Source organism: Pogona vitticeps, chromosome 1, assembly GCF_051106095.1.
Source record: "Pogona vitticeps strain Pit_001003342236 chromosome 1, PviZW2.1, whole genome shotgun sequence".
Lineage (NCBI taxonomy): Eukaryota > Metazoa > Chordata > Lepidosauria > Squamata > Agamidae > Pogona > Pogona vitticeps.
The window spans coordinates 151,308,410-151,328,747 of record NC_135783.1 but is presented as its reverse complement, the minus strand read 5'-3'; the positions used below and the strand labels follow the sequence as shown (position 1 = coordinate 151,328,747).

The window sequence follows — 20,338 nt, the reverse complement described above, 5'->3', positions numbered from 1 at the left end:
AATTGATTTATACGGGCTGCAAAGTGGGTTTTTTTTTTCAACTGGCCAGCTGGGGCTTTGAAAAATATCTCACTTTTAAATCAATGCACTTCAATGTGGTCTTATGGATGTGAACACGGATGCCATTTTAATTTGTGCCAATGTGGATTTTGGGTTGCAGGGGCACTGTCGTGTTTCCTTTTTAAAAATCCTTTTTATGCTTTTCTAAAGTATTTGTTCCTGCATCACTTCATCAGTACTTTTGGCATTACAACCACTTACCCCCGTTCTCTTCACTGGGCCAATGAAGGAGCTGGAAGAGCAGCAGAAGACCAGCAGATGCTCATAGACTGAGCCGAGTATCCCCATCTTGCAACTTGTTTTCCCCCCTAGGTTTAGAACTTTGTATGTATCGCTGTTAACTTTCATTCTGTTGTTTTCAGCCCAGTGCTCAAGTCTATCAAGATTTTTTAACGTCGTTTCCATCTTCCAGGTGATTAGCTATTCCTCCCAATTTTGTGCAAATTTGATAAGTATTCCCTGCATTCCCTCATCCAAGTCATTAATACCAATGTTGAATGGCACTGGGCACAGGATTTAGCCTTGTAATACCCCACGTTATCTCCTCCCAGTTTGAGAAGGAGCCATTTATAAGCACTCTCTGAATATGATTCCATAACCAACTGTATGGTTGTTCTATCCAGCCCATAACTAGTTAGCTTGCTAATCAGAATAACATGGCACACTTTATCAAAGGCTTTGCTGAAGTCATATTATGCCTACAATGTTCTCATCATCCACCATGGAAGTTACCCAAACAAAAAATGAGATAAAATTAGATTAGCAAGATTTGTTCCTGACAAATCCATAGCGGTCTCTGGTTATTACTGCATTGTTTCAAGGTGTTTGCAAAGTGAATGCAAGCTTGCTAATTAGAATATCATAGGACACTTTCCTGAAGTCAAGATATATTATGTCTACAGCATTCCCATTGCAATGGTTGAAATCCAGTCGTAAGTCACAACTAGAGTGGGTCGAACTGAATCAGGTGAGTTTATGGAGGAAATGACTCATCTAACCCTTACTGATTCTATGGGTGTACTCTAGTGCAACTTCCTACTGGATTTTGGCTAAGATTATCCTAAATTTACTATTCCCTTTTCACATATAAATATGTACTGAGAATTGGATACAGACTAGAAAAAGGCGCTTCATGCACCTTACAGCTTCTTATGGCGGCTGCACAGACCTTCTCTCCACCTCCTGGGGCTAGCTGGGCCACTCTCCGTTCTTCATGCATAGCTGAGGGCCTTGTGCAAGTCAACCTGGGCAGGAACTCAGGCTGCCCATCTCCGCCTCCTCATGCAGCTGACCATTCAGGCGAGGAGGTTGGACGGGGATTCTCCCCATGCAGCTGACAAGTAATCAATGCCTTCTCTAATCCAGAGATTTGGCATACTACAATTCTGTAGATTTTGAAGGTGGTTGGTTTAGAGTACTATTACTGTTGGTTTTACTTTATTGTATTTATTAACTATATTTATGTATTGCCTTTCCTCTAGAAAGCTCAAGCTAGTGTGCGTGGCTCTCCCTCCCTGCTGCTTTATCCTCACAACAACCCTATGAGGTAGAGCACACTGAGAGAGAGCGTGATTGTCCAAAGGTTATTTGTGAACTATGTTCTTCTGCAGGGACTAGAACTTGGATTTCTCATGTTCCAGCACTCTAACCACTGCACCACAGTGTTGTTGTCATGTTTATTCTTCCACAAAATGGCCTTCAAAACATCTTACAATCATTGAAAGCATAGCTAAGCAAATAAACATGCCAACCAGTAAGCGGATGAGCTAAATGATCACACAGCATCCATAATTAAACAAACATCTGAACCATAAACATTTGACAGCCAGCCCAAAAGTATGATGTGGGCCTATCCAGCAACGGCTCCCCTGGATGCACTGCAATGTATTAATGACTTTTCATTGGTCAAAATGGCCGTCACACAAACAGGCCTGTGGTGAGACCTCATCACGTAACTGCAGCGCTTCAGTGATTTCATTGGGACGTGAGGTGATTTCAGTAGGATAATGGCCTTACGCTCCAAGACTGGAAAAACAAATACCATTATTTGTTCAAAGGTCAGCATTCATCTTCATATGATTATGTATCTTACAGATGCTTCAAGCAGAGTTTTTTAGGATCATGTATTCAGTTTATGTTTATATGTATACATGACCTATGAGTATATCATATGTATCTTTCTCCCCACTTAAATTCTTTATCTCTTATTTTTGCATTCACACTTAATGTTTTTAAAAGAAGACAAGGTAGGATACAACAAACAAACAAACAAACAAACAAACAAACAAACCACAATTTCTTTCTTTATTAACAAACATTGTGATCAGTTGCAAATGAGTTCCCAGTCTCCACCTGGGCCTGAAGCTCACTGATTCACTTTTGGAGCAGTTACTGTGTTTTTTTGTTTTTTTGTTTGTTTGGGAGTTAACCCCCTCGCCTACCACACCAACCTGAGAGACAAAGGCAGGAAAGAGGGATACCCTAAGTGCATCCCTTCAAAGAAAGGTGAGACAAGCCTGCAGGCCGTGAGAACTGCAGGTGGGGACTATGAAACCCAGTCGCACAACGCTTAAACGCGAGACGTGTTGCGGATGATGGTCTAAAAAACCCACTGCGATTACCCGACAAGTAGTCCAGTTCGTCGGGATGGGCAATTCCAGCTGCAGGTTTCATAAACGAAATCACGCCTTGATCTTCCCCTTAGCGGAGAAGGAACAAAAGCATCTCTCCCCACCACCCCCTTCGGCTCTCCCCTCGGTTTTTTTTTAAGCAGCGCAGGAAAGGAGTGCGATTTATTGGCCACACGAAGAGGGACCCCCCCCCCCGCGCTTTGTCGCCTTCCCTCCCCGACATCTTCAGGGCCGCGTCGCGCTCCTCTCCCGGCCGACCCCCGCCGAGCAACCTCGGTTTCTGGCCACGGCGGGGCGCTCTCGAGTTCTGGCCGCCGGCGGCCCGGATGTAGGCGCAGCAGCAGCAGCAGCAGGAGGAGGAGGACCGGGAGACGCCGCGCGGTCCTTGCCTTGCTTCTCTCCCTTTCTCCGCCGCTTGGCTGCTGCTGCTGTCAAGGGACACATCGCGGCCAGCGGGAACATGGCGCTCGGAGCGATGTAACGGAGAAGGTACAGGAGCTCGCCTGACAGCCTCGAGGTAGGCATGGGCTGGGCAGGGAAGGGCAGAGCTGGAGGGCGGGCAGGCGGGCGAATGAATGGCCCAGCCGAGGACTTCTCAGCTGGGGATGGGGAGAGAAGGGCCGGCGCGTCCTTTCCTGGACCCGGGGAGGAGGGGAGCTGGGCAGGGGCGAGCCCCGATGGTGCGCCCAGCAGCGCCTTTGTCAGGTTTCTGCCAGGAGGCTGCCTGCCTGCCTGGCGAGCGCTGCCTCGGAGAGGGAAGGGGGAGGCACCTCCGGTGGGTGTGGAAGGCGTGTGTGTGCGTGTGTGTCGCTGGTGGCGGGTGCGTAAAAGAGGGGGGCTCTCCTGGCCGCTTTTGGGGAGCCCTCCAACCCTCGGCGATGCGATCGTCGCTGGAGCCGCCGAGCAAGAGGAGCGCAGCCCGTTTCGTGGGCGCCGCGAACTTGGCGTTCCTCGGGATGGGCACACGCGTGTCGTCGTGTCGGTGGCGCCGTGGGTGCCCGGCAAGGCTCTGGCGCCCTCCTGGTTCGCCCAGGCACTGCAAAGTGCCCGCTACGGAGTCCAAAAGGCATTTTGCGAGGCGGTGTCGCTGAGCCGTAGGTTGCAGCCACATACAACGCGCACAAAACGCGCCTGTGTGCACGTGAAACGGGCGCTTGCGTTCACACGAGCTCGTGGCCGAGGTTGGCGGGGAGGGCAGTTTTGAAATAGTTGCCAAGCCCCAGCGGGGAGCTTTATCTTTTGCCGGATGAAAGGCATGGCCTGAGCCAGGGAAATTTGAAATTGGCCACCTTGTTGTTGGCAACGCCGAGCAGGCAGCAGAAATGGGGAGTGAAAGGGATCCACTATCCTCCAGTGCCTAAAAAAAACTCTAAGGCCCTGTTTTAAGGCTGATGAAGGTATTTATCTGCCTGAAATTATTCTGATTGGGCTCAGCACTTTCTTTTTCCAGGGTGATAATGCATGACTGTCATAAAAACAGGTGGTAAAATATTTTCATCTGTAAAGTCAGCTAAAAATGTAAATAAAATAAATCAAGTCAGATCAGTGAAGTCCAGTCACACAAATAATTCCTTTGGGCATACCAGTGGTTTCAAACAAGGAAAAATAAACGTTTTGTGTTTCATCTCTGAAACCTTGCACAACAGAAGATACTATCCTACCAATTAGCCCCCCTATTGCACATACAAGGCTTTACATTATGTGCACTTGTTCCAGCTCCTCACCAACCTAGCAGTTTGAAAGCATGCAAATGCGAGTAGATAAATAGGTACCACCTCGGTGGGAAGGTAAAACGGCGTTCCCTAGTCACGCTGGCCATGTGACAACGGAAACTGTCTTCGGACAAACGCTGGCTCTACGGCTTGAAAAACGGGATGAGCACCGCCCTCTAGAGTCGGACACGACTGGACTAAAAATGTCAAGGGGAACCTTTACCTTTACCTATGTAGATGTTTACGAAGGAGCAAGACCCAGTGTATTCCATGGGGCTTACTTCTGGCTAAGTGTGTGTAGGATAGTAACCTTAATCAAAACTAGATTCCTTTCCAACCTTAAATAGCAACTGCATTACTTTTCATTAATGTACATTTAGAAAATGCAATTGTAAGTCTGAGAGAAATAAAAACTTCAAGCACATTGTCTTTAAAGGTAACTTTTCTTTAGGAGTCAAATATTGCATAGGAGCTTAATCTAAGAATAGATTAGCACATTGGGAGAGAGACAATGTTGGCATTAGGCAGGAAATCTTGGAGACTTGCCAATAAAATCAATAGAAGATAACACCAAGTCCCTTTGATTATGCTGAGTTAAAACAAAAATTAAGCTTCCAGGCTTAATGGAGCATCCACGTTTCTGTGAATGGTTCTATTAAAAATCATTTTAAATGTTTGCTACTTCCTTTGTTCCGCTCCTCCTGCAGTATATTAAAATCCCAGCCTGTGATGCTGTGGGTTTTAAGAAAGTAATCCTTAAAAAAAAAAAAAGAGAGAGAGAGAGAGAGAGAGAGAGAGAGAGAGAAGAGGAGGGAGGGAAATTTTAAGTCACCTCTGAATAATTTATTCTCTTGACTCAAGTGGAGCTAAGGGGACACCAGCTACACTGCCCCTGACCTTGTTGTGGCATAAGGAAAGTATAAGTGCCTCATTGTGGTTTAGAAAAGACATCTGATAGCACTGTGGGTGAATGCCATAAGGAAAGAATTGTTGGCAGAAGAGGAGCATGAAGGTCTCACTTGCTGGGCCCACTGTTGATGGTTGTCCTGTCCTCCATTGGGTTTGGCCTTGCAGTCTAAGAAGCAGCGGGTGTTTGGAATCAGTCCTCTTTTAAATTTCCCACAGTTCACCTGTACTGATAGCACATTGTAGGGAATTTTTAAACCTGATTAGATGCAACTGCTTGGTGTGCTTCATGGACTGCCATGACCAGAGAGAGGTAGGGAGAGAGGCATCTAGAGAAGAGTTTGCCCTGGCATGTCCAACTCTGGAGCCAGCCTTGGAGAGAGGATAGAAAGCTCTTTCATAGAAACAAATACCTGGGGGGGCACCCAAAACCAGATGGTAGGGTATAACAAGGTGTTATCCTAGAGTTTGCCCTGATTTGCTGTTTTTCTGTGTGTAGAGGATGCTGTCTTTCTGTGCATCTGTATGGTGAAGCATTCAGATCACAAAAGGCTGGTAGCTCATGCAATCTCAAGTGGATCAGCAGAGAAGTTTGCATCCTCAGTGAGAACGCCAGCATAGGCATCTGGCTACTTCAGATGCCAAAGCCACACTAACAGAAAATGAGGGTTCAGAACTTGTGTAAGAATGCAAAATGATGAAGTTAATTTACTGCTTTTCTGTGCTGAGAACTTTTTTTTTGCCATTGTGTTCTCAGAGTCTTCTTTGTAGCTGTGAAGCCAGGAAAGGCAAGCCCTTTTAAAAGATGGAAGTTTAGGTATATGTCTCAACAAAAACCGAAACAAAGTATTATGGGACCTGTAGGACTAATGATCATATAGTGTGGCTATAGTTCTCCTCTTTAGACATAGAGAGCACAATATCCCGGCTAAAGACTTGCATAGAGTATATGTGTAAGCTCACACTGAAATAAATGTATTATTTTAAAGCTCCCACAATACTTTTCTTTTTGTTGTTGCTGTAACAGATACATGAGGTAAATGTCCTACATGTTTATGCCCCTAGATATGTTGTTAGCTTTTCGTGTAAATTAAAAAGCAGGGGAATTGGGGCCCTTGAGCTGTTACTGGACAACATCTCCCATCATCCCTAGCCAATAATGTGGAAGGATAGGAGTTGTAACCCGGCCACATTTGGAGAGTTACTTGATTTTCTCCCCTGGTTTAAGTGGGAAGAGGAAGTCTTGATAACTTGATGATAAACCTGCATGGTGTTTTTCAACAGCCCTCTAAAAAGCTTCCGGGCCTTGTTTTTGTCTGATAAACTTGGACAGACTAACATCGCTACTTCATTGAAAATTACAAGGGTAAGCAAGCTTCAAGTTGCTTAGAGAATGCTGCCGCATGATCAACTACGAGATGTGGTAACCCCCCCTTTTTTTTAAATGGAACCCAGGTCCAACATAGAAAGGCCATTTCTAGCTGGATGTGGGCTTTAGTCTTCCATGGGCTTATCCGAAATTATGCCTGATAATAATCATTTACTTTGCTATACAAAACAAATGCCCCATTGTTCTGGTGTTTGCGCACCGCTCAGGACCTAGCAGAAATTAAAACAAACAAGATGAAACAAAATATCAAACAACAGCATTGTGATAATAGACTGGTACAGCAGATAATACATGGAATACATTTCATAAAATAAATGGTTGCTGAAACAAGAACAGTGTCACAAAGTACCATTAAAGAGGATACCCACTTAACCTCCTTAATAATGGAAGCTGTAGCCAGGTTTCCCTCTACATGATTGCATGGTTTTTCCTTCTTCCCCTTTCAAAACCTTTTTAAAAATCAGGTTTTCCATTGCTTTAGATCATGGCTGCAAGCCAGCTGATGCTTTGATTGTCAGCATTAAGTGTCCTTCCCTCACACTGGAATTCTGCAGCTTTGCTTCAACTTTGTATACTCAGTACGTTGCTCATTTCAACAAATTGGGAGCTAATTATTCTGAAAAGAGTCCTTCTATCTTCCTCCCAGATCTACTTTTGCACACTTCTAACTGAATGCACGTTTTCATTTAAGCTAATTCGCTAGTGAACACTCACCAATTATGAAAGGTTTTTACACTGAGTTACAGCCTGAACATCAAAGATCATAGAAGGGGTGTGAAACGGGAGAAAAGATCTTGAAATAGTTCTTCTGGCTTGCTCATTGAGGCCACACTCCTGGTTTTGCCTGTCAGCTGGTAGAGAGTCAGTAGTTAGTATGCAGTGGCTTTGAGGAGGCTGTTGCATCTCCCTTTAGGGCAGTCCTTATTCCTTATCTCTCTGCCTCTGCCTTGGCTTGCTTTCATGTATTCAGTGGCTTGCAGCCAAGTTTAACCTCTTGCCCTCCAAGAGTCCTTTTCTCTCAGGCTTCTGGTACTTCATTCCTTCTGTCCCATTTTATCCTCCCATAATGGTGCTTTCAAGTTATAGTTCTTATCTGCTGCAGCCCAGGCCACTTGTCCCCAATGAGCATCACTGGAGGAATGCTTAAGCTCGTCTGAAATGTCAGGATGCCAGTGTCGGAGATTAATGGAAATCAGCATCATGCTAAATAAGGGCTGCATGACTTGTAATCTTCCAAGTTGAATATGCACACCAGGAAAGCATGCTAGCTCACCCAGGACTCAGTAGAACCTCCTGCTTGTGCCTTGAGTCTGGGGCTGATCAAGCAGAGAAACTGCCAAGCAGCTGGCCGGCCACCGTGGATGATTGGCCCAGGCTGTTTGGCCACCTGAGGTAGAGCAGCAAACGGTGTCCCTTAGTTACCCAAGTGTTACCTAAACCAACCAAGTTATTTTGGCACATGAGATAGAAAAGTCAACCAGATCCTTTCCTCTCTCTGTCAAGAAAATGTAATAATAAGAGAGTAAATAATTAGTGGTCAACTCATTCATCCTAATAGTGAAGCCAGTCTTGAGCAGATTGTGTTCAGATTGTTGTGGGTCTCAAGTTGTTCAACACCGAGCAGCCACTTTTTGAACAGAAGCTACATTCAGCCTCCACCCTGCCCCATTATTTTATGTTATTACTAACAATTTTTTTAATTTAATACTTTTTGGGTGCTGATTATTTCACATACATTACCTCAGGTAGTACAGAAGGGAGGAGACTTGTGGGATGCTTGTTTTGCTTTGCTTTTTTTTTAATAGCAGGAGAGGTTCACCAACTAGAAACAAAGCCTCTAGCTTTGGCATAAGAATATATGTTTGATAATCCCCTTCCCATGGGAGTTGTTGTACACAACTTCTGAGAGTCCTCTATTTTTCCCCTTAGGAGTGTATTTAATGGGTGGGGAGGCAGTAGGGAGATGTGTGCTAGCAGTGACCCAAGACCAAAGCCAAAAGAGTGTGTCTGTGTACACTTAAACTGGCTGTATAGCTCAGGGATATGGGTGAGACAGAGTTTGATTCCCCCATTGTGCCTCTTACATGTAGAGCCAGCTTGGGGGCCTTAGGCAAGGTGCACAGTCTCAGGACACCCCCAGAAGAAGGGAATGCTAAACCACTTCTGAGTATTCTCAACCTGAAAAGCGTCACCGTGAGCCCAAATTGTCTTGATGGCACATGGTTATTACTATGTACACACTCCCTGCTCTGTTGTAGACAGAACACTTGTATGCTGCATTTCACTACCCAGATGACTGCTGGAATTGGTTGAGCATCACGGAAAAGGGGTCTCCATTTAGGTCGCACTCAGCTGAGCAATGGGACTTCACACCTGGTCTACGCATGTAGACAACATATCTTCCTGGCCTTGCTGCTGAACTGTTTTTCACCAAGCAGCCGAGTTAAACCTACCCTACCTATAGGATTACCAGGACATCCATTCCCTGAGATTTCAGGGCTAAACCAGGAGCAAGGACCTTGCGATGTCACAGAGGATGGGCCCTTTGACATTCCGAGGGACAAAAACCCATTGCTTGCTAGTTTTTAATTTTTGTTTTTTAACACTGCAGGATCATTCTGCTCCACAACATAACCCATTAGTAATATCGTTATTGTCAGCCAAGCAAAACAAAACACATACAGCAATCCCGTTTTTTTCTCCCTCCATCCCTCCCTCTCCCCTCCCCCTCCCCTGCTTCCAACAGTTTCCACCAACTGTCAGTTATCCAAAGTAGTGTTATTCTTCAAACTTCCATGGCTCCCCTTCCTCAGATGCCCATTGGCCCAGATCTCTCTCACCAACTGCCAGTTCTTCCAAGCCTGTTGCTCTTCAGAATTCCGTGCTCCCATCCCTTGGGGGACTTTTATTGGTCCAGAGCAGAGTTGGACTGCCCTGCAGTTTGAGGCTTGGCTGTTGGCAGAGTCCAGGAGGGCTTTCACCCCCAAGAGCGAAAGGGAAAGAAGCAGAGATGGAGGCAATGGCAGGTAAAAATCAACTGGCAGTTTTACTAATCGGTCCTCTTATAATTCCCAGCCTCCAGTGGACCCCTCCCCCGGTCAAGAAAAAGCCAGCTCACCTTTCACTATGGCAGCTTGTTCTGCCAGAGGGCTCTTGCTTCTCCATGCTTCCTCCAGAGCCCTGCTACTCCTCAGCTGGTTATTTGAGTAACAAATAGGGCATCTGTGGAGCCAAGGCATGGTAGTAGGTGTGGCTGAGATTGGAGATTGAGGGGCAGCATGTAGCATACCACCATCATTTTGCTCACACACCCCCCCCCATGATACCAGTGCTTCATACTGATATTCTCAAAGCAGAAAGTAGTATCCCAACAGAATGAAAGCAGGACCAAAACCCCTTGCTTTCTAGCTTTTTTAAAAAAAAACACCACAGCAGGGCAGTGGTGTCTTTTTGTTCTGCTTTCCTGCAGTTTGGTCTGGTACAGAATCTGTTCATGGGGATTCCTGTACCATGTTGATTCCAGGTGAGTGGGTGGATGGATGTGTGTCATCCCTGAAATTTCAGGTTCCCCACTCCTACCCCTGGACCTGGCAGGCCTGCATTCTCTGTAGCTTCCTTTCCTGCTCACATGCAGTGAGGAAATACCTGATCTATTTAAAGCGGGGATCTGGTAAGAGGCCTTACAGGCCAAATGGGGAAGGTCCCAGGTTCCTTGTCTCATAGTTACGCAGTTCTCTCTCCCCCCCCTCTCTTTATCTCTCTCTCTCTCTCTCTCTCTCTCTCTCTCTCTCTCTCTCTCTCTCTCTCTCTCTCTCTCTCTCTCTCTCTCACACACACACACACACACACACACACACACACACACACACACACACACACACAATTTGCTATTTTGTGCTTGGCTCCACTTCTTTAACAACTACTTTACATCTGTCTCCATCTGGCAGAACTCTGGATTCTCTTTGCCTTTACCATCATCCCTTACCTTGGAGCTTGTGGTGGAAATCTAAAGGATCCTTGCTCCTGCTCCAACCCATGGTGATTCTTTTCATCCCCGTAGAGCTGCATTCCTCCTCTGGACTCAGTCCCCTTACCACTGGTCAGGCTGCACAGAGTTGAAGGGCATTCCCTAGCCCTGCTGTACAGGCTTGTAGATGTCTGCTTCCAAGTGAGGTCTGTCCTAGAACCAGCAAGTATAATTTGCCAGACATTTATTGAAGGAGTCCAGTCTCTTTGGTATGATTCTTTTTGGGTTTCCTTTGTTATTTAATTGTATCCTTGTGGTTTCATCTTGGGCAGCAGAGACAGATGGTTGTACATGTCCTTTAGGGATACATTTTCACCTATGGGATTCAATCCCAAATTTTGTTTACATCCAAGGTGTAGTGATAGAAGTCTTTTCTATTTTTTAAATTATCTCTCACCATTATCAAGGCAGGAGTGTCTCAGTTCCCTTTGACCCTCTCACTACAGTGGGGTCTCTACTTAAGAACTTAATCCGTATTGGAAGGTGGTTCTCAAGTTGAAAAGTTCTTATGTTGAATGTGCATTTCCCATAGGAATGCATTGAAAACCATTTAATCCGTATCTGCTCTTTTCCGTCCATAGAAACTACAGTGGAACCTCTACTTAAGAACTTAATCCGTTTTGGAATGGTGTTCTTAAGTTGAAACGTTCTTAAGTTGAAGCAAAATTTCCCATAGGAATGGACTGAAAACCAATTAATTCGTTCTGGCTGTTTTTTTTGTTATGTAGAGGCGTTCGTACATTGAAGCATTAGTTCCCATAGCAACTAATGCAAAGCTGGTTAATACATACTCTGCCACTAGGGGGAGAATTTTTTTTTTAACCTAAGATGACCTAAGGTTAAAAAAAGAGCAGAAAAGGTTTTTTTTTCCTGTTCTTATCTTGGATTTCTGTTCTCAAGTAGAAGCAAAATTTAGCAAATGGAGCTGTTCTTAAGTTGGATTGTTCTTAAGTAGGGACGTTCTTAAGTAGAGACCCCACTGTACTGTGAGGGAGCATGTCAGGTGAAATGTTGACTTACTGGCTTCACCCACAACGCTGTTGTTATGTGCTGTCAAGGCGTCCTCAACTTATGATAACCCTATGAAGGAGCAATTTCCAAAATGTTCTGTCCTCCATGGCCCTGCTCAGCTTTTGCAAACTCATGCCTGTTGCTTTTTTAAGGGAGTCAATCCATCTCTCTTTGGTTCCTTCTCTTCCCGCTGCCTTCAACCTTTTGAAGAATTATTGTCTTTTCCAGAGAATCCTGCCTTCTCGTGAAGTAGGACAACCTCAGTTTCAACATTTTTGCCTCCAGAGATAGTTCAGGCTTATTTTGATCTCAGACCCATATGTTCATCTTTCTGGCAGTCCAGGGTATCTGCAAAGCTCTCCTCTAGCATCACATTCCAAACAAATCAAAATTTTCTTCTCAGTTTTCTTAACTGTCCAGCTTTCATGCCCATGCTGGATGATTGGAAATACTATTGTGTGGACAATCTTGGTCTTGGTCCCCATTGATGCATCCTTACACTTTAATTCCCTCATTGCTGCCCTTCTGAGTCTCAGTCTTCTTCTGATTTCTTGGCTGCAGTCTCCATTTGGAATGATAATTGAAGCAAGGTATACCCAATCTCTGACTGTTTCAGTTTCTTCGCTGTCAGTGTTAAAGTTGTGCAGTTCTGTACTCATGGTTTATAGTTTCATAGTGTTCAACTGCAGTCCTGCTTTGGCACTTTTTTCTTTCACTTTCTTCAAAAGTAGTTTCAAGTAATTGCTGATTTCTGCTAGTATGATGGTGTCATCAGCATGTCTTAAATTATTAATGTTTCTTCCACCAGTTTTACGTTCTCCTAAATCTAAATCTAAACTGGCTTTCCGTATGATATGTTTTGCATACAAACTGAACAGATAAGGGGATAAAATGCACCCTATTCTGACACCTTCTGCCTATAGGAAACCATTTTGTGTCTCCATATTCTGTCCTAAGAGTAGTTTCTTGTCCACAAGACAAGTTATGTGGCAGGACAATCCATATAAGGTAAAAGCATTTGTTGCAAAACCTTGAACATCACTTTGCTTACATGTGAAATTTAAAGCAATGATCCTGTAGTTACTGCACTCCTTGGCATCTCCTTTCTTGGGAATTGGGATGTACATTCAGTGGTTTTAGTCTGTGGGCCATTGTTTCATTTTCTATATTTGTTGGCATATTTTTACAAGGATTTTAATAGATTCAGTCTCTGTAGCATAAATTAGTTCTCTTGGTATCCCATTTATCCCAGGTGATTTCTTTGTTTCTAATGCTCTCAGAGCAGCTTTCGCTTCACTTTCTACAACTGCCAATTCTTCACCATAGGATTCCCCTTCAAAGGAGTCTGTCATCCTTTTATTTCTTCTGTATAGGTCTTCAGTATACTCTTTCCACCTTTTCTTTATTTTCTCCTGGTCAGACTTTGACCAGAACTCTACCTTCAGGTAATGATTAGTTGATTAGTAATAATTAGTAAGATTAGTTTTCAAAACCTTTTACCCAGCCAGTATCATAGGAAACAAAAATCAGTAGTTATACATTTTCAGTTTTATACTGTGGTCAAAATTACTTATTTATTGCTTAAATTTTCAAAATGACCAATAGCCAGGCAGTTCAGAGATATTAAAACATAAAAGATTAGATTGCAATAAAACTTTGAGCAGAAAACAAGGCCCTGATGAAGTGTCATCAACAGGTATTAAACAAAATTACAGCATGTAATAAAATCAAAAGCAAAGTCAGTAGCAGTCATTAAATATTGCAAAGGATTAAAAATGATAAAACATTTGCTAATGTAACTGGGAAACTAGAAATCTTCAGCTGGTCTTGAAAACATCACACATGAGTAAATGCTGTTGTTTTCAGAAGTGGATTTTTTGTGATTGTTATTGTACCTTTAAGCTCCTGTCAGACCAAGCAGGTAGATGAGGCATCATTCATAGTGATTATATTTCATTGTTTTCACAAGGCCAGTGAGGCTGAAATGTGTGTGTTTTATTGCAAGCACTGTTGTCCTCAGTAGCACTGAGAATGTCTGGTTTACATCCTCTGTAAAACGGAGTCTTTGGAACAAAAATCTTCTCACACTCGAACACACGCTGCCTCCCAATTTGTGTGACAGCCTAAAGTCAGGGTAGCCAACATTTTCCACACTAGTGAATTTCTCATGTCCCAGCTCACAGGGGGCAAGTTGAAAAACAGGCTTTTCACCCAGAAGCTACAGTACCAGTTCTTATTAGCTCATTTAGTGGGAGGAAAAAATGCTTTGAAATGAAAACATCTCTTGTGCTCAGGGCCCTGGTCGTACAAGGGAGGTGAAAGGGAAAGAGCAGTGGAATACTAGCTCCCAGCAAGCAACAAACTCATATTATTCATCATAAAGTCTCCCCTTCCCTGTAAAGAAAACAAAAGGAGCACATCCTTTCAGGCTGTCAGGACTGACCTTCAAAGCTTTCTTGATGCTGCAAAGCCACTGCAGTGAACTTGCTTTGTTTTGGCCAAAAGGTCCCTGGAGGTGGTGGTGGTGGTGGTGGTGAAAGTATCTGCTGCTTGCTCTCTTCTATAGGACATTGGAAGGTAACAACTGATCTCCCCATTATAGGTCAGGAATTCAGGCAGAGACCCACAACAGCATCGTTAAGTGATGAGACTGCTGTCTCAAGATGTGACAACCACCAAACTGGATGGTGGTCTTGGATGTTTAGGCAGGTTCATGGATGATGAGGCTACCAAAGGCTGTGGTTTGTCATGGTGGCTGGGTACTGCTTCTAGTATCAAGAGGCAAACCATCAGTTGCAGGTCTGATATCTGTGTATCAGTTGCAAGGCTATGCTAGTAGAAGGACGGGACATCTACCTGGGAGCAGAATGCTGGACTAGAAAAGCCTTCGGTGTGATGCAGCAGGGCTCTTTTTATAGTCTCATGAGTCAAGATTCTCTAGTTTTATGCATGTGTAAATGCACAAAACTCCTGCCATATAGTTAAAATGTTATGTGTATTGGGAGATTGCATGTGATGAAGAATTAAAGCTAGGCTTGCTATTGAGACGGCTGTTCCTTTTTGAGAGTGCCAGAAAACAGTGGGTTTCCCAACTTTGGTCATTCCATGTTTTGGACTTCAATTCCCAGGAGCCCCGGCCAGCATGGTGAGTGGTTAGGGCATCTGGGATCTGAAGTCTAAAACATTTCAAGGCCCAGAGGTTTGGAACCACTGTCTTAGGAAAAGAGCACTACAGCAAGCCCCAGTTTCAACTGAAAGGACCCTCTCCGTGAGGAGGAACCACTTGACCGTGTGTAACAAAAACATTTGTGCATTAGGTGTTCTAAAGGTATGGGAAGTGGTCCCTGGTTCTTAGTCTGTGTTGGACTGTCACTTTAATCTGGCAATGGATGTTGTGCATTTTAAAAGGAGGCTGTACTGTTTAGCTGCCCAGGCGGCTTTGGAAGCTGTCCAGAAAGGTGTTACTGAGTAGCGGAGAATGACAGTTTTACTGATATACTATTTTCAGACCTCAATGTACAAAAGATGAAGCTTCATAAATTAAGGAGAGAAGAGGGTTTAGAAGTGCGAAGTCAAGATCTATCGATCAGTAGGTGGCATAACTTGACAGTGACTCACCCTAAACTCAGGAATATGTAGGTAGCTATGCAACAAACCTGCAGGAATGAGAATTGGGATGGAGGTGGTGTTTGTGGTGGTTTTTGGTTCAAAACACCCCACCATTTTCCCCACCAAAAGTTACCCACCACAGTGAACCCTACTCCAGAAAATTCATGATTTAACATGCAGATACTTTATGTCAAACCCTTGGCTGTTTCTTACTGACTGAGGCTCTCCACCTCTTCTAAGCTGGTGTTCTTCCAACTGTAGGTTTACTGTAGGTTTGGTATAGCTGAAGCAACAGGTAAAATGTCCAGGTGACAGTCCAGGTGACAGTCCCTGGACCCATGTCCTAGACTCCTTCAGACTAGCAACAAGTGAAGACAGGATATGTTCCAAAGTGTGGTAAAAGTGGCTTGCACTTTGAATAGACTTTCATTCTTCCATCAAAACCAACAGTGTACAGTATATTCACTTTTGAGCCACATGCAGCATGCTGTAAAACATCTGCCTCTGCCCTCCTTTGAATTTATTCCCCTACCATAGCAACTGGAAATGTCAACGCACTTTGGAGGAGGGAGGGGAAGAGTTATCCGAATACACCCATTGAGATATCATTGAATAATGTGAATGTGTTGCTCGTTATCTGAAAGTTTTGGTAAAGGTAAAGGTTCCCCTTGACAATTTTTGTCCAGTCGTGTCCGACTCTAGGGGGCGGCGCTCATCCCGCTCTTCAAGCCATAGAGCCAGCGTTTGTCCGAAGACAATCTTTCCGTGGTCACATGGCCAGTGTGATTTACACACAGAACGCTGTTTACCTTCTCACTGAGATGGTACCTATTTATCTACTCGGATTTGCATGCTTTCGAACCGCTAGGTTGGCGGGAGCTAGGACAAGCAACGGGCGCTCACTCCGTCGCGTGGATTCGATCTTACGACTGCTTGGTCTTCTGACCCTACAGCACAGGCTTCTGCGGTTTAGCCCACAGCGCCACCACCAGTTTTGAATCTGCCATTATTTGCATAGCTAACAGTTCAGACAGATGGTTAAGGTTGTCCATGTGTATGGCAGGAGAAGGCCACTCAGAGAAAGCACTGTGACAACTTCTGTGAGGAGGAGTTTTGGCTCAAACCTAAGTTGTTGCTACACTTCATGAAGCAGGCCAGTCCTAGAATACATAGCATTTGGACCAGAACAATATTTAGCACTCCCCTGCCCTGTTTAAACTGTTTATAGTATTGGTAGCACTGTCAATGCTTGGTAATGTCACTTCCACTTAAAATCATGTTTTGCTGCTTTTTATTCTGATAGAGTGACTTGAAAGTGGGAATGGGTGAAGATGCACCTTTTAAAGTTCGTGCCCAGATAGGCTATAGAATATAGAGAAAGGAATTATGGGAAGTTATGGTTTTCTGCTACCCCAGTGTTAGCTCACTGCAGACAGTACAATTAACAGATACTCTGAGTCAGACTATACGAGACATTTTCTTCACAACTGGAATTGTAGTTTTGATAAGAGGTAACATTCCTTTGATTATCCAAGCTCAAGGTTTACTGTGCTCTGAAAGTTGCAAAGTAGCTTGTGTTTGCCTGGTGTTTGGTCACTGGGAAGTAGAGAACGGGGCAAGTTGAGATGTAAATTGATTGTGTAGACATGGAAACTTCAAAGTTTGGAAAATTTGAAGGTCAGCACCTCTGAAGGGATAACTAGCATCTCATATAATTTGGCTGAAGTCAATAAGTTCAGTGTGACACTTTCAGCCTACATCGATCATCTGTGAATTCTCTCTTGCAGTTTCACACTGCATATATATGTACTGATAGGGATGAGAAGGAATTTGATTGTGGTGGAGCTTCGTGAGAATAGTATTCTATTTGCATCTTCCAAGACCTTTCGCTTGATAAAGTACACCTTTTCTCAGACATCTGATCATTTGCAAGAGCAGCTGTGTACCTCAAAGAGAATGAAATAAAAACATATAACAAAAGGTCCCTTTTAAATATGCAAATACTTGAAAATGCATATATTTGAAAATGCATGTACTGTAGTTGAAAAATATGCATGGACATTCTTTAGTCTATGAGGAAAAGATGTAGAAGGTTTTTGAGTGTGGAGACTTCCAAGAAGGCTAAAATATAATATATATTTTTTTAAAAATAAAAGGACAGCTTGAGTTGCAGGCAAAAGCTGAAGACACACAGTGAAATCTAGATCTAGAGGTTTCTATAGCCCTGCTTGCTGAACGGTTGCACGTGCAGCTCAAAGCTCTTTCATAATGAATGGATGAACCCCAAGTAGCTCTTCATTTTTTATGATCACCACAGTCTAAGCTTGTTCATCCACCTGGCTTGAGAGCATTGCAGTTAACTGCAGTGGAGCAAGAGGCCTCACTTTTAAAAAGGTGAGTGCCAAAGAGAAGCTCTAAAATCAAATTACAAAAGGCTGGAACTTCTTCATTAATTAAAATCAGCAACTAAGCAGATCTGATTAGCTCTGGTCAAATGGCGTAACATTTTGTGGAAAGGTCAAATGGCTTTTGTAGGGCTGCTGAAGGAAGGGCTGTTTCATGTTTTGCATTTGAGCATTTACAGGAGCAAAGTTTTTCTGTCTGTGCAGCCTCTGGTACAAGCCCATGACTCAAGCACCTACATATTGTTGCACAGTGTACAATTCTTGCACAAATGTGTGTAGAACATTGCTAGTAACTGTCTTTAGATCCAATCCAATGTATGAATTCTTGACTGTGATGTTTAAAAAGTATCTCTGAATTCTCTAGCATTTATTAAACATCTCAATTGCATGATCTGACCTCTTTTCCCCCGCAAAGGTTTTGCAGATTTTGACCATTTAGAACCAGCCATGGACAGATATGGCTGCTAGTTTATACAAAGGTGTAATTTGCCTGAGTAGATAACGCTATTTAAGTATCCAGTGTGTATGTAATAAGGATTTTGCATGCCTGGTTGTGCATCTAAATTGGATCCACAAAATGTTTAGGGAAGATATTTTGTATCCAAAATTAAACATTAATTTTGCATTCACTGCTCACTCAGGAAGCATCTGTTTGCTGTTTCACAGACACCTTTTTCCTGCCTCATTTGCTACACATAAACAAACATGTTGTACACTGTAACACAAAATGGTGTGTAGGTGAGCATGGGATGGGTAGGTGTGAAAGGGTGTGGGGGTTTAAATGGACAAACACACACATTTTTCTCACATGTTAAGAATTGTACAGTATAGGTGCATATGGGTTAGAAGGGAAAGGCAAGCTGCAGGTTGTTTGATTTTAGACAAGATGATGCACCCCTAACATCAAGTGGTCAGTTATATTTGACTAAGCTAGAGGACAAGAGGATGCCAATTTGTAAATGCTGATTTCGAGGTTTATAGAAATGAATGTGGAAATAACTGCTGTAACACAATGCACGGAAGAAAAGTGGAGCCAGCCATCACCAGGGCTGTTGACTTTCTGCATTGTTTAGGCACTGACTGCTTGTAGGTAAGGGCCCTGCTTGCTCCTCCTCCTGATGGTTCTTTTCCCATTAACTGGACTTTGATTGGGCAGATTGTCAAATCTGGGATGGCTTAAAGTAGAGAGGTCTTGCTTTTGTCAAGTAGGGAGTTCTAGGGAAACTTGGTATCTTCAGCATGCCTAGTATCTTGTTGGAAGTTATTTCTCTCATCTACCTACATTACTCCTAATCAGGGCTGAGCCCACCTTTGGCCAGACGGAATTAGTTGTCTTCAGGGGCAACATGGTGAGAACTGTGAAGCCTGTATCATTTCTCCACACCGAAAGAAGTCTTGGCCATGTCCCATTTGTTTGCACTACTCTGTTCAATTTCACTGAGGCTGGGCACCTTTTTGATTAGCTCTGGTCAAATGGCGTAACATTTTGTGGAAAGGTCAAATGGCTTGGGTAGGGCTGCTGAAGGAAGGGCTGTTTCATGTTTTGCATTTGAGCATTTGTAGTTGCTGACCTTGAGCCAGACATCCTGGAGAGTGAAGTCAAGTGGGCCTTAGAAAGCCTGGCTAACAACAAGGCCAGTGGAGGTGATGGCATCCCAGTTGAACTATTTAAAATCTTGAAAGATGATGCTGTTAAGGTGCTACATTCAATATGCCAGCAAGTTTGGAAAACCCAACAGTGGCCAGAGGATTGGAAAAGATCAGTCTACATCCCAATCCCAAAGAAAGGCAGTGCCAAAGAATGCTCCAACTACCGAACAATTGCACTCATTTCGCACGCTAGCAAGGTTATGCTCAAAATCCTGCAAGGTAGGCTTCAGCAGTATGTGGACCGAGAACTCCCAGAAGTACAAGCTGGATTCCGAAGAGGCAGAGGAACTCGAGACCAAATTGCTAACTTGCGCTGGATTATGGAGAAAGCCAGAGAGTTCCAGAAAAATATCTACTTCTGCTTCATTGACTATGCGAAAGCCTTTGACTGTGTGGACCACAACAAACTATGGCAAGTTCTTAAAGAAATGGGAGTGCCTGACCACTTTATCTGTCTCCTGAGAAACCTATATGTGGGACAGGAAGCAACAGTTAGAACTGGTCATGGAACAACTGATTGGTTCAAAATTGGGAAAGGAGTACGGCAAGGCTGTATATTGTCCCCCAGCTTATTTAACTTATATGCAGAATACATCATGCGGAAGGCTGGACTGGAAGAAACCCAAGCCGGAATTAAGATTGCCGGAAGAAATATCAACAACCTCCGATATGCAGATGATACCACTCTGATGTCAGAAAGTGAGGAGGAATTAAAGAACCTTGTAATGAGAGTGAAAGAGGAGAGTGCAAAAAATGGTCTGAAACTCAACATCAAAAAAACTAAGATCATGGCCACTGGTCCCATCACCTCCTGGGAAATAGAAGGGGAAGATATGGAGGCAGTGTCAAATTTTATCTTCCTGGGCTCCATGATCACTGCAGATGGAGACAGCAGCCCTGAAATTAAAAGACGCCTTCTTCTTGGGAGGAAAGCGATG

At 43.8% G+C, this 20,338-nt stretch overlaps 1 protein-coding gene across 2 annotated transcripts in view; it reads left to right on the top strand.

Annotated features, from left to right (window-relative positions):
• The first annotated feature begins 3,058 nt into the window (after positions 1-3,058).
• PAK5 (p21 (RAC1) activated kinase 5) overlaps positions 3,059-20,338 on the top strand; it is a 139,553-nt gene continuing 122,273 nt past the window's right edge. For both annotated transcript variants that reach the window (XM_073003229.2, XM_073003224.2), the window contains exon 1: positions 3,059-3,207. The gene's annotated coding sequence lies outside the window, so the exon portion shown is untranslated. The remainder of the gene's footprint in view (positions 3,208-20,338) is intronic.